Source organism: Trichosurus vulpecula, chromosome 8, assembly GCF_011100635.1.
Source record: "Trichosurus vulpecula isolate mTriVul1 chromosome 8, mTriVul1.pri, whole genome shotgun sequence".
Taxonomy (NCBI): Eukaryota; Metazoa; Chordata; class Mammalia; order Diprotodontia; family Phalangeridae; genus Trichosurus; species Trichosurus vulpecula.
In genome coordinates this window covers 68,062,432-68,077,992 of record NC_050580.1, presented here as the reverse complement: position 1 = coordinate 68,077,992, position 15,561 = coordinate 68,062,432, and the positions used below count along the sequence as shown (strand labels likewise).

Sequence of the window (15,561 nt, the reverse complement as noted above, 5' to 3'; positions counted from 1 at the left end):
ACACAATGCCAGTAACTAGGCCTGCAGTTCCCAGCACAAGAAGTTGAGACAGAGCCCCCCTGGGTCCCAGAAGCAGAGATACACTTAAAAAGCCAGGAAAAGGCAACCACTATGAAGAAGCAATCTGGAAAAGTAAAAAACAATGAATTATATTATGGAGACAGAGAAGATCAAAATACAAATTCAAAAGAGGACAGTACTGATACTATACCCACATCTGAAAGCTCAAAAGGGGATATGAACTGGTCTCAAGCCCAAAAAGCATGTGTGAATGAGCTCAAGGAGGATTTTAAAAAGCAAATTAGAGAGGTAAAAGAAAAAAATGGAAAAAAATCACTGATGAGAACATATCTTTAAAAAGTAAAATTGGTGAAATGGTTAAGGAGGTTCAGAACCTAACTGGAGAAAATGAGACCTTGAAAAGTAAAATTGGCCAAATGGAAAAAGAGGTACAGAAGCTGAATAAGGAAAACAATTCGTTAAAATTTAGAATTGGGCAAGTAGAAGGTAATGACTCTATGAGACATCAAGAATCAATCAAACAAAATCTAAAGAATGAAAAAACAGAAGAAAATGTAAAATATATCATCAGATAAAAAAAAAAAAACAAAACAACTGACCTGGAAAATAGATCCAGGAGAGATAATCTAAGAATTACTGGTCTACTGAAAGACATAATGAAAAAAGAGCCTGGAAAGTATCTTCCAGAAATCATCAAGGATAACTTTCCCAAGGTCCTAGAACCAGAGGGTAAAATAGTCATTAAAAGAATCCACCACTCACCCCCAGAAAGACATCCCAAATTGAAAACTCCAAGGAATATTGTAGCCAAATTCCAGAATTATCAGGACAAGGGGAAAAAATACTTCAAGCAGCTAGAATGAAACAATCCAAATATCATGGAACTAGAGTTGGGATCACACAGGATCTTTCAGCCTCTCCATTAAAAGATCAGTGGGATTGGAATATGATATTCCAAAAGGCAAAGGAGCTTGGAATACAACCAAGGATCAACTACCCAGAAACTGAGGGTAATTTTTCAGGCAAGGAGATGGACATTCAACAAAATAAGGAAATTCCAGACCTTCCTGATGAAAAGGCCAGAGCTCAATGGAAATTTTGATCTTCAAATACAAAACTCAAGAGAAACATACAAAAGTAAACAGGGGAAAAAAACTTTGTTATTCAATAAGGGCAAACTGCTTACATCTTTATATAGGATTATATTGTTTTATATCTTATATGTATGTTAATCTTGAGAATGGTATAGTTATTATGACAATAAAAATGGATATACATAGACAGAAGGTGTGATTATAAATTAACTGATGTGATGATAACAACATAATTAAGGGGTGCAAAGGGATTGTTCTGGGAGGAGGTCGGAAAGGGTAAATTGCATCACATGAAGAGGCATAAAAACATATTATAGTAGAGGGAAAGAAGGGAGGGAGAAGAGCAATATTTGAGCTTTACTCTCATTGGATTTGGTTCAAGGAGGGAATAACATACTCCGATGAGTATAGAAATCACACTTGTCCTATGAGCAGTAGGAGGGGAAAGGAGAAAGAAAAGGGGGCGTGGTTAGAAGGGAGGGAAGAAGTAGTAAGGGATAAAGGGTAATATAAGGAGGGGCTGAAATGGAAGGAATATGGAGGGAGACAGTGGTTAAAAGCAAAACTCTTTTGAGGAGGGGAAGGGAGAAGGGAGAAATAAAAACATAAACAGGGGAGGAAATTGGATGGAAAAAAGACACAGATAGTAATCATAACTGTGAATGTGAATGGGATGAACTCTCCCATAAAACAGAGGCAGATAGCAGAATGGATTAAAAACCACATTCCTACAATATGTTCTTCATAAGAAACACATTTGAAAAAGGGTGATATACATAGTGAAAAGGAAAAAGGCTGGAGTAGAATATATTATGCTTCAGCTGAAGTAAAAAAAAAAAAGCAGAAGTAGCCATCAAAATCTCAGACAAAGCAAAAGCAAAGATAGATTTAATTAAGAGATAAGGAAGGAAACTATATCCTACCAAAAGGCACCATAGAAAATGAAATAATATCATTACTTAACATATATGCACCAAATGGTATAGAATTCGAATTCTTAGAGGATAAGTTAAGGGAGTTACAGGAAGAAATAGGGAGTAAATCTATCCTAGTGGGGGACCTCAACCTCTCCTTCTTTGAACTTGATAAACCTAATGTCAAAATAAACAAGAAAGACACTAAGGAGGGGAATAGACTTTAAGAAAAGGTAGATATGATAGACCTCTGGAGAAAATTGAATGGAGATAGAAAGGAATATAACTTTTTCTCAGTGACACATGGCACATACACAACAATTGACCATGTACTAGGCCATAAAAACCTCACAGTCCAGTGTAGAAAGGCAGAAATAGTCAGTGCATCCTTTTCAGATCATGACATAACAAAAATTATTTGTAATAAAGGGCCATGGAAAGATAGACTAAAAACTAATTGGAAAATAAATAATCTAATACTAAAGAATGAGTGGGTCAAAAATCAAATCATAGAAACAATCAGTAACTTCATTCAGGAGAATGAAAATAATGAGACAACATATCAAAACTTATGGGATGCAGAAAAAGCAGTTCTTATGGGAAGTTTTATATCTCTGAATGCTTACATGAATAAAGTAAAGAAGTAGATCAATGAATTGGGCATGCAACTGAAAAAGCTAGAAAAAAAAAAACAAATTCAAAATCCTCAATTAACTACCAAATTAGAAAAACTGAAAACTAAAGGAGAGATTAATAAAATTGAAGTCAATAAAACTATTGAACTAATAAATAAAATTAAGAGCTGGTTTTATGAAAAAAAAACAATAAAATTGATAAACTTTTGGTCAATTTGATTGAAAAAAGAAAGAAGAAAACCAAATTACCAGCATCAAAAATGAAAAGGGTGAATTCACCTCCAATGAAGAAGAAATTAAAACAATAATTAAGAATTGTTTTGTCCAATTGTATGCCATGAATTTGATAATTTTAGGGAAATGGATGGATATTTACAAAAATATTAAACAACCCCATCACAGAAAAAGAAATTGAACAAGCCATCAATGAAATCCTGAGGAAAAAATCTCCTGGGCTAGATGGACTTACAAGAGAATTCTATCACACATTTAAAGAACAATCAATTCCAATACTTTATAGACTATGTGGGAAAATAGGTGACAAGGTGACCTATGGAATTCTTTTTATGACACAAATATGGTACTAATTCCTAAAGCAAGAAGGGCCAAAACAGACTAAGAAAATTATAGACCAATTTTCCTAACGAATATAGATGCAAAAAATTTTAAACCAAATATTAGCAAAAAGATCACAGCAACTTATTACGAGAATAATACAAAATGACCAAGTAGGATTTATTCCAGGAAAGCCAGGCTGGTTCAATATTTGGAAAACTATCAGTATAATTGATCATATCAACAACAAAACTAGCAGAAATCATATGATTATCTCAATGGATGCAGAAAAAGCTTTTGATAAAATACAACACCCATTCTTATTAAAAACACTAGAAAGCATATAAATAAACAGAATGTTCCTTAAAATGATAAGAAGCATCCACCTAAAGCCATCAGCAAGCTTTATATGTAATGGGGTTAAGCTAGATCCATTTCCAATAAGATCGGCAGTGAACCAAGGATGTCCATTATCAGCCCTATTATTCAATTTGGTACTAGAAATGTTAGTGTTAGCAATAAGAGAAGGAAAAGAAATTGAAGGAATTAGAACAGGCAAAGAAGAAAAAAAGTTATCACTCTTTGCAGATGATACTATGATATACTTAGAGAATCCTAGAGAATCAAGTAAAAATCTACTTGAAATAATAAATAACTTTAGCAAAGTTGCAGGATATAAAATAAATCCACATAAATCCATGGCATTCCTATGTAATACTAACAAAGCCAACAGCAAGAGATAGAAAGATAAATTCCATTTAAAGTTACTGTAGGCACTATAAAATATTTGGGAGTCTACCTGCCAAGAAAAATGCAGGAACTATATGAAAACAATTATAAAACACTTCTCACACAAATAAAGTCACATCTAAATAAATGGAAAAACATCAGTTGCTCATGGTTAGGCTGAGCTAATATGATAAAAATGACAATTTTACCTAATTCACTTATTCAGTGCCATATCAATCAAACCACCAAAAATTATTTTATAGTGCTAGATGAAATAATAACAAAATTTGTCTGGAAGAACAAAAGATCCAGAATATCAAGGGAATTAATGAAAAGAAATGCTAGGGAAGGAGGCCTAGCCATACCAGATATTGAACTGCATTATAAAGCAGCAATCATCAAAACTGCTTCGTACTGGCTAAGAAATACAGTAGTGGATCAGTGGAATAGGTTAGGTACACAACATGCAAAACTTCAATGAATATAATAATCTACTCTTTGATAAACCCAGATAATCCAACTTCTGTGATAAGAACTCACTATAATATTAATTAAGTTGGGATTTTTTTAGTGTTTTAGAATGTTAAATTAATTAAGTGTCTTTGATTGAGCCTTACTAGGTGCAAAGGGCCAGGCCCAAACACCTACCTACAAGGTGCAAGCTGATGTGGGTGTGAAGTCCTCGGGTCCCTAAGGGGAGTTGCTAAGATGAGAATCAAAGGTATGCACCTAAGTTCTGGTAGCTCAGATGATGTTTGTTGACATCCAAAAACTGTATAAAAAGAGAGAACAGAGCTATTTGCTTGAGGCTCTCACTCTTGGAGGAGTGTGGATGGGGGAATCTGGAAAGGTGTAGTTAAGAGCCCTCCAACTTGTGAACCCAGATGTTGATGCCTTATTCCTAACTATGAATTGTATTTGGTCTGTTTATAACATATGTTTGTAATTTGTTTGTATTTGCTCTGAAGTTCAGGGTGCTGGCTTTTTTGCCTGAACTAAGTGAATGATATTTGTATGTTGGATTAAAATAAGATTGTTAACCCCCTAACATTCCTTTCCTTAGTAAAGCAGATCAGAAGAACCTGTGCTGGCAGTGTTCTTGGTGTTGGGCTTTTGTTGGTCTTTCACCCCCACAGCAGCTGCTAGCCGAATTGTTGCAACCCCATACCAGATATTAAACTGTATTATAAAGCATCAATCATCAAAACTACTTTGTACTGGCTAAGAAATATAGTAGTGGATCAGTGGAATAGGTTAGGTACATAAGACGCAGTACTTCAATGAATATAGTAATCTACTCTGATAAACCCAGAGACTCCAACTTCTGGGATAAGAATTCACTATTTCACAAAAACTGTTGGGAAAATTGTAAAAGAGTATGGTGGAAATTGGGCAAAGACCAATATTTTACTCCATATACCAAAATAAAGTCAAAATGGGTTCACAATTTACATATAAAAGTTGATACTATAAGCAATTTTTGAGAGAAGGAAATAGTTTACCTGTCAGACTTGTGGAGAAGGGAAGAATATATGATTAAACAAGAGATAGAGAGCATTACAAAATGCAAAATGGATAATTTTGATTACATTAAATTGAAAAGTTTTATACAAACAAAGCCAATGGAACCACTAATAGGAGGGAAGCAGAAAATTGGGAAAGAATTTTTATAACCAGTGTCTCTGACAAAGGCGTTATCTCTAAAATATACAGGGAACTGAGTCAAATTTATAAGAATACAAGTCATTCCCCGATTGAGAAATGGTCAAAGGATACGAACAGGAAGTTTTCAGAGAAAGAAATTAAAGATATCTATAGTCACATGAAAAAATGCTCTAAGTCTTTATTGATTAGAGAAATGCAAATCAAAACAATTCTCAGGTACCACATCTCTCCTGTCAGATTGGCTAATGTGTCAAAACAAGAAAATGATAAATGCTGGAGATAATGTGGGAAAATTGGAACACTATTGCATTGTTGGTGGAGCTGTGAACTGATCGCAAAATTCTAGAGAGCAATTTGGAACTATGCCGAAAGGGCTATAAGAATGTGTATACCCTTTGACCCAGCAATACCACTTCTAGGACTATGTCCCAAAGAGATCATACAAGGTGGAAAAGGACCCATATGTACAAAAAATATTTATAGCAGCTCTTTTTGTGGTAGCAAAGAATTGGAAATCAAGGGGATGCCCATCAATTGGGGAATGGCTAAACAAATTGTGGTATATGACTGTAATGGAATACTATTTTTCTATAAGAAATGTGGAGCAGATGGACTTCATAAGAACCTGGAGAAACTTATATGATCTGATGAGTGAAGAGAGCAGAACCAGGAGAACATTGTACACAACCCCAGATATATTGTTTCTGTGATGATTAACCTTGATAGACTTGGCTCTTCTCAACAATGCAAGGTTCTAAGACAGCTCCATAAGACTCATGATGGAAAAGGCTATCCACATCCAGAGAAAGAATTATGGAGTCTGAATGCTGATTGAAGCAAACTATTTCCTCTCTCTTTTTTAAAATTTGATTTGATATGATTTGATTTTTGGTTTTGTTTCATCTTTCTCATGGTTCATTTCATTGATTATAATTTTTCTTTACAACTTGATTATTGGGAAAATAAGTTTGATGTTAAGGTATATGTAGAACCTATATCAGATCAACCGCTGTCTTTGGGGGGAGGGGCGGAAGAGGCAGGGAGAAAATTTGGAACTCAAAATCTTGTGGAACTGAGTGTTGTAAACTAAAATAAAATTATCTTTAAAAAAAAGAAAAAATGAAATTATAGCACAAAGTTTACAGGGTTGTTTTCAGGCTCAAATGAAATAATATTTATCAACCATAAAGTTCTATAGAAATGGTAATTATTAACCTATTATTATTATTGTTTGGACAAGAAAAGTATAAGATCATAAGAGAATTGGAAGGGACTTTAGACATTGAAGAATCTACCCTCATCATTTTCAGATGATTAAAAAAAATGGTTAAATGCAAGGTTAATAGCAAGAGTTTGGAAATTGAATAAATCTTTAAAGTCACTCAACTTGCATTAGCCAATCAAGTAAATTCAATTAGAGGCTCTAGACCAAGTGTGAAATGTCTTTGCAAGCCACTGAAAGAAGTTACATGACAGGAGAAACAGGAAGTCTTTTCTAATTGGTTAAGGATTCCATGGTGCCCTTTGAATCCCATATAATAATCATTGAGTCAGCTGGAATTGGAGAATTCATCTTTTCTAGTTTACTTAAATTCACCAAGGGAAGCTAAGTACTATCTTAGTTATCTTAAGTACAAATTCCTCACTAGTTATTTCTGTCCTATCCCTTCCATTGGAAAGGTCATTCTGATTGGCAGAGAAAATAGAAACAAAGAAAGATTTAGCAATTATGTCTTATCTTGGTTGTCATCTCATTTATTCTTTACATCCTTTCTACCCCTTTTTAGATTCTTCTCTTTTCCCTAATGCAGCTTCAATAAATCCATTTTTTGTAATCACCCTACCCCTCTTTTGTTAGTTTGAGATTCTTTTTCCCCTACCTGTACAGAATCATTGCTCTGGACTAAGTACATTTTCTTTTGTTCTACTATTTCTGGATTTATTTGAGTTTTTAAAGCTCTCTCTCCAATGGAATATCATCTGTATCCATAGGATCTTTGGTAGAAAGTATCCTTCTCTCCTATATACTATTCTCTTTTATATGTCTTTTGTGATCATTTCAAATTTTTATATCTGAATTCCATTTCAAATTTATATTTTTCAACTAGGAAAATAATCTGAAGAAGAAAATACACAAGGTTATGATAGTTGTCTTAAAGCATTTAAAAGGTTATTATCATGGAGTGGCAGGGTTATATATTTATTTACCATTGTTCTTAATGTGGAAGCTAGCATTTATATAGCATTTCAAGGTAGGATAAGTATTTTAGATATGAATGTGTATACATATACATATAAACACACATGCATACATATATACATATATGCGTATATATCCATAAACACACATATTTATGTATACATATATGGTATGTATATATAAATTTTGTATTCCCCACAATCCCGTGAAGAAATTATGACAGCATTATCCTAACCATTTTACATATGAGGAAATTGAAGTTCTGAGAGTTTAAATAATTGCTCCATCATGATTCGATTAGTAATCTTCCCCCATAGGGTCACCTTGATGAAACAATGCCTGCAGAAAGCAGTACCTGGCATGATCAGTGGTGAATGAAGCCTGGGGGGAGGGTAGAAATGGGGAGAAAATTTGAATTCAAACTCTTGTGAAAATCAATGCTGAAAACTAAATATGTTAAATAAATAAATTTAAATTGAAAAATCTGTAGGATAAGGGAAAAACACTATCATAAGAGACTGTTAAGCAGACCTTGGGACACTGCCCCATGGGGAAAAGAGAGTAACTCTGAGAATATTTAGTCCCAAACACATTTGCAACCTGGAGAGAAACAGGGAGTAGTGGGAACTCAACTTGTCTAACTTTAAATGGCACCTTCAATATTTCAGTGGCAAGGGGAAAAATCAAACCTCAAGTTTTTTCTATGTATCAGTGTAACCTAGTTTTGTCTATGTATTAGTGATCAAGATACGTAGAATTACTGGAAAAGCATGAATCTTAAGGTGCTTGCTTTTTTGTGTGGGAAGAAAAGCTTGGGAGGACTGAAGTTACTATGAAATTTCCCAGAAGCAAGCCAGGTACTCTTTTCATATTCAAATCTTGGTTCGGTTCCTTGTCCTACATTGACTTATGAAAAAATTTGCGCTGCTGGATTAGCTCAATTGTCTGTCCATGCAACTATATATTATAATCTGAGCAGCATCAATTTTAATCCACTTTCTCCCCCTGGGTGTATTGCTAGCCCAGTCTCTTTATACTAACCATGGTTCTTACAGAAGAGGCAATACAATATCTAGGGTTTCATGCAATTGGCAAGATGCATGTATAACCAGGATTATTTTAAGAACTTTATAATCTAAATAGGATCCCTCTTCCATTTGGGCTAAGGCATCTCCATGTGAGTGGAAAACTTTATGAAGAACACACATTGTTTTCTTCTGCAACTGATGTCATTGATCTGAAGATCACTGAAAATAGTTAATTTGAGGGCAGCTAGGTGATGCAGTGGAATAGAACACCAACTCTGGAGTGAGGAAGACCTGGTCTCAGACACTTGATACTTGCTAGCTGTGTGACCCTGGGCAAGTCACTTAACTCCAACTGCCTCACAGCTCTCCCCAAAAACATTAATTTTGTGGTCATATCAAAGGATTTTGCATGATTGTGGACACATATGGTAAACACTTTGTCAGGAGGGTTTTAAGGTTAGGTTTTTTTCAACCAAATCATTTTTGGGGGTAACTAACAAATAAAGAACACTGAAATATAATATATTCTCTACACTGCTTTGTTAATTGGATGACAATGAAGACTTGGTATGGTACAGAAAATTATATTTAAAGGTCTACCTGTTCATTAAGGATATTTTTGGAAAATACATAAACCATTTTAATAATTTATAAAAATGAAAATGTGGACATATGAAAAGAAAGTTGATTTTGATGTTTTCTTATTTGAATTTTTATTTGGTGATATGATGGCCTGTTGACTTTTTTTAGACTCTTGCCCTGTTTGAGGAAGCTTTTAAAGAGGAAAGAGAGGGGAATAAGCATTTATGTGGTACCTACAACGTGTCAGGAACTGTGCTAAATGCTTTTTACAAATCTTACCTCAATTTATCGTCACAACACCTCTGAGATGTAGGTGTTATTATTATCCCCATTTTACAGTTTAGGAGGCTAGATTTAAATTCAGACTTTGCTGACTCTAGATCCACCAATGCTTTCTCCACTATAGCACCAATTGCCTCCAATATCCATGAATAGCTTTAAAATGATGTCATTTATAGTATAAATCCTCATACTTGAATTTGGTGGGCTCCACTTATTCTTTTCAACTTCATCTTCCCATGTGCCATTTTTACATAATGGAGACTAAGGAATTATAGTCAATTGTGATGCCTCTCTGACTGATGATGAAAATAAATTATGGAAATATTGGCAAATCCATCCCATTTCACATTTTATTTAGTATTATTTAAATATGGTCTGGGGATGATTTGGTCTTCTTGGGTTATCTTTCTGACCCAGAAAGTTTATATTCTGACTTCTTTTCATTTGCAGTACTTTTTCATTTTTTTTCTGAAGTGATGCTGCTGCTGATATTTTATATCCTCCCTCTATAATATTTTGGAAATGAGTTCATACTCTAAATTTGGCCTGTTCTTGGCAGGCATGTCTTTATTGTCTGGTAAATTATTCAAGTGTAACTTCAGTGAGATAGTTTGCAGGCTCTTCTGGCCTACTCAACTGTTTTATGGCAAGTAATTGGTTTAAGAAATTGGGATAACTACAGTCAAAGTTCTGACCTTTTCCATTTTTCTATTTAGGACCAAACACATGTTTAGATAAGTGAGTCTGGGGTGGGTAAAACTGCAGATTGAGAAATCTTTTCTCTATCTCCCTTCTTTTAGATTTTCATATATAGACATACATACATATACATACATATATACATACATATATGCATGTGTATATATGTATACATGGGTGTATGTGTATATATGTATATATGTGTTTGTGTGTGTATATATATATATACACACACATACACACACACATATATATCCTAGTTTGATGTTTGGAAAGTACAAATATTTGATCCTCATATTTTATCTTAACCTTGATGGTAGGTGTCACAATTATTGTCATTTTACAAATGAGGTAACTGAACCAACAGAAAGATTAAGTTATTTGCAAGAGGTCACAAAGCTATTAAATGCCTGGGGCATGGATTGTACCCTCTTTTTCCTGACTTCAAGTCCAATGTTCTAACCACTGAGCAACCTAGTTGACCTAATTGTACTCTGGTTATTGGTTCTGCTAATAACAAGTTGCTGTTATTTTTTTTCCTATCTGCTATAAAGTAAAATCATCCTTCTTTTCTTTTTATTATTTGTGTTATTTAGTTCTTGCTACTTGCAAAACCTTCCTATACTCTTCTAGAAGTTTTCATAGTATGCAATTGTGAGGCTAAGAAGCAGTCCATAAGCCTCCGAAATTTAATTTCTTAAAGTGGAGCTATTTTTTTTAATTTGGGTCATCCTAAATTTTGACTTCATATTAAAGTGAGGAAATATTAAATTACATGGTGATTTGATTTGGAAGATTTTGTCAGTTTTTCACAGCAATTTTCCACTGCTACATTCTTAACAGTAAATGGTACATAAATTAAGGCGTTTCTACCCTAACCCTTTTGTTTGTGTTCATCACTAGGATTACAAGGTGAGATTACCAACTGATGTTGGGAATGACACTGCATGCTGCCTTTAAGTTTATTATAAAACCAACTATACCAATTATTTTATTTATCTCTGTGAGGAGTCCTCATGTATGAAAAAAATAAATCTATTTCATTTCAGCTTTATTAGCTATTCTTGTTCTACACATAGGGAGAATATGAAAATCAATGTGTTTCAGTCTCTTCTGTAACATATTAATTCATTAATCAAAAAAGCTTACATTTCAAATACCAGTAGTTATATTGAGGTTTATAAACATTTGATTCTTAGTGTAATAGTTCTTCTTTCTTCACCTATCACTATGGAAGGAAAGGGCTTCACAGGTTTAAGCATTATTTAGCTTTAAAGTTTTTCATGTAAATCTATTATTTAAAAAAAAATTACTCATTTCCTTAGTGCCTAGTGCTAATTTAAGTATCATTTTCCAAGGAAAAGCTGTTTTTGTGGGGTTTTTTGGTCCTCTATTGTGAATGAGTTCAGAAAAAAATAGCTTCTTTTCAAATAAACAAATTGCTAAAATACTCATGCCAATTCTGACTTCTTGCAGTGATTTTATTATGTTTTTAATATAAAAGTACATATTTTTGATTAAAGATATTGGTTAAAAACAATTAGTGAGAGTCTTGTTTAGATAAAAGAAAAATGTATTTAGATTGTCTAATTAAATAAGTCTATGAATAACAAGAGATAGAACTTGCAACCAGAGATCACTGTCAAAATTAACTATCACTTGTCTACAGTTGCTGAAATTTTGATGGAGATGGCTTAACATTTTCTGTATTCATTATCCCAGTGGTAGGCTTACATTAAATGCCTTTAAATATACTGTATCTTCCAATGCCTGAAAATTTAAATACATTCACTGATGTGTCTCATGCAAATATGGTAATGTTAAAATTATACCCCCAAAATCATCTCCATTAGTAGCTGAAATTTTACTCCTTTGGCATTTGAATAGTAGCTTATGAATTTCCCATCACTGGCACATATAAATCAAGCATTGTAAATAAGCTAGGGTCAATTATAAAAAGATCACCAGAATTAGAGTCTGAAGATCTACGTTCAAGGCCCAGCTCAAACACTTCATAAAATTACTGAATTTTAGAATTGGAAAAGACTTCAGAGAACATCTAGTTTAACTTAGACTAAGAATTTCCTGTACAATATAAACAAAGAGTGATCCCCCCTGGCTTTCTTTGAAGAACTCTCACTAGGGGGAAATTACTACCACCTGAAGCAGCCTTTTCCCCTTTGATAAAATTCTGAACTATAAGGAAACTTGTTTGTTTGCTTTTCGTACCTTCAAACCTATATGTACTGCTCTGCTACTTAGACCCAGTGGTCCCAATTCTTTCCTTTAGATCCAAACAAAAGAAGTCTAATTCCTCTTCCAAATGACAGCCTTTCAAATATTTGAAGGTAACTGTCATTTCTCCTCTGAGTCTTCTCTTCTCCAGCTTAGCCATCCCTAGATCTTTTAACCAATTCTCATACACCATAGACTTGACATCCTGGTGACTCAATGGATACTCCAGCTTATTAAAATCCTTTCAAAACTTTAGTGCGCAAAACTGAAATATCAGCAACAACCATAATTAAACTCAAACTTATGTGGCTCCTTCAAGATGGCAAATTATCTATCAATTCACTCAAACCTCATAAAAACCCTGTGAAGAAAGTACTATTATTTTTTTTCACTTTTGTAGATGAAGAAACTGAGACTTAGAGGTCATATGAACGCAGCTAATAAATATCTATCCACTAAGCCACATTCCCTTTACTGTATCCTAAAGTATTCCAAAACATGTTCTGCTCAGCTCAAAAAGCAGTTAGACTGTGGGCAAATGGGACCTCCTTATTCCTGAATGCTATGCCTTTTGGAATGGAGCATTAATAGTTACATGACTGTGGTAGTTTACTTGATCACTCTAGGTTTTGATTTCCCTAAATATAAACTAGAAATAATGATACTTGAACTCCTCCTCAGTGATGTTATGATGGAAGTGCTCTATAAACTATATGGCACTATACAAATGGGAGCTATGTAGCAGGTTTGACAGGAAGTCGTGGTCAATCCAAGCTCGTCCCACTGTTCATTTCTGTCCCCGCTCCCCACCCCCACCTTGATGTACTGATTATATACCATTGCCTCTTTTCTGAACTCTGGAGACAAATGTAGCAGTGGTGACTGACAGTTCTGAATGCAGCTCATCTTATTATAGATACAGTGCCCTTTGGGGGTTGGTATAATAGCATGTTCTTGAAAACTGGCAGCGGGTGGCATTACTTGGCCTTTCTCTGTACCTCTATCTGATAGTGGCTGGTATTTGCCTTTTACTCTTTGCAGCAAGATAGTTCTCATTAAATGTCTGAAAGGCAGTTTGTAAGCTGTATGAGATACCCTTTTCTTTGTGTGTGAGGGGATGTGATCTCTTTTGACAAAGAAGGACACTGAGTTAGCTTCCTTCCCCATATTTCATAGAGAAATGTGGCTTTTTGTCCTTAACACATTTAAGAGCTTACTTTTCCTAAAGTCTTGTAAAAAAATAATACAAATTTATTTTAGATGGGCATTATCCCTATCTGAGCATTTCTGAGCACTGGCATTGAAGATCGTATCAGTTGACTTTGACTAGCTTCCAATGAAAAGACATCTGAAAAGATATTGACTAGAACAAGCTGTGCCTGTCCTAGGGCATTGTGGTGAGATATCACAAACTCATGTCTTTTTTTTTTCTATTTCAATATTGCCTTATTGTCTAGACTAATCTTTTCTACACTTAGACAAAGCAAACACAGGCTTTGAGAGTGGAAGCTCATTCTAAAATGCAGATGATGTTTTCCCTCCATTTAGAGGGGAATTGACTATTTAAAAATTGAGACTTTAAGAGACTACGTGCACTTCAATGATCACAAAAAGGGCAAGGGAGTGGTGAAGTGGAAAGATCACTAGATTTAGAGATGTTGAAGCTGGGCTCAAATCTCAGCTCCCCTGTTACTAGTTTGTGCCCTTGGGTAAGTTATTAGCCACTGGACACCCGTGTCATACTTAAAATTCAGGGTTGGGGTTATCTGGCCTCTAAGATCCTTAGAGATTTGATTTCTTGGATTTTATGGTCTGAGGCCTTATCTCCTCTACACAATGAAAGTTACATTAGGTTATTGTTAATAAGTCTTTAAGTTCTAATTGCCAGGGTTCAATTTAGGTAATATTTATTTAGTACCTTCTGAGTACAAAATGAGCTAGGGAAGGAAATGGCAAACCACTTCACTATCTTTTCCAAGAAAACCTCAAAAGGAGACACAAAGAATCAGACATGACCGATAAATTACTGAACAACAATGAATGTACAAAATTATCAATTTAAATCTTTTGAAAATATACTTCCATAACATGGAGGCTTCATTATCTCCCTATCAGACAGACAGGAAAAGCAATGCTACATTTGCTGGATCTCATCCACTGCAATATCAAACACTCTTAAGATAGCATAATGAATCCCCAATTACATGTTTTCAGTTCTGATCTCTTCTGTCAGGGCATGCTCATGATACAGCTGATGATATCTGTGGAACTGATAATGATACTAATAACAATCATAATAAAAGTATATTTCTGTAGTGCTTACCATGTCCCAGGCACTGGGCTAAGCACTTACACATAGCTAATTTGATCTCAAAGCAACCCTGGAAAGTAGATACTATTATCCCCAATTTATAGATGAGGAAACTGAGGGGAAGCAAAAGGTTAAGTGACTTGCCCAGGATAGCATAGCTAATAATTGCCTGAGGCCAGGTTTGAACTCAGACTTTCTTGATTCACTACACCACCTGGCTGCCCCAAAAACTTGAGAGGAAGAGTAATACAGTGGACTTTGGAGTCTAGAACATTTGGCTCTAAATTCCATATTCTGAGCCTTAGTTTCTATATATGAAAAACTGGAATGATAAAAATAACATCTAAACATAGGGTTTTTATGAAAATCACTTACTATTTTTTATAAAAGATGGTTTTTGTGCCATAATAGATTTGAAGATCTATCTTCGGTGAGTTACTAGTCACTAAAATTTTGAAACTTTCAGATGAACAGTAAAATGGGGCTTTTGTAGCCATGAAATCACATCATAGTCCCCCAACACCTCCCAAAAACAAACCTTGTGTATTATAGGAAAGATAATGTATTGCATATGACAAGATTAAGGCACAGAGTTTTAATTTGGCCAAGAA

The 15,561-nt window shown here is 34.4% G+C and overlaps 1 protein-coding gene across 3 annotated transcripts in view; it reads right to left on the bottom strand.

Moving 5' to 3' along the window:
• The window catches only part of NRG3 (neuregulin 3), a 1,185,022-nt gene that overhangs the window by 650,645 nt on the left and 518,816 nt on the right, over positions 1-15,561 (bottom strand). The window lies entirely within an intron of this gene.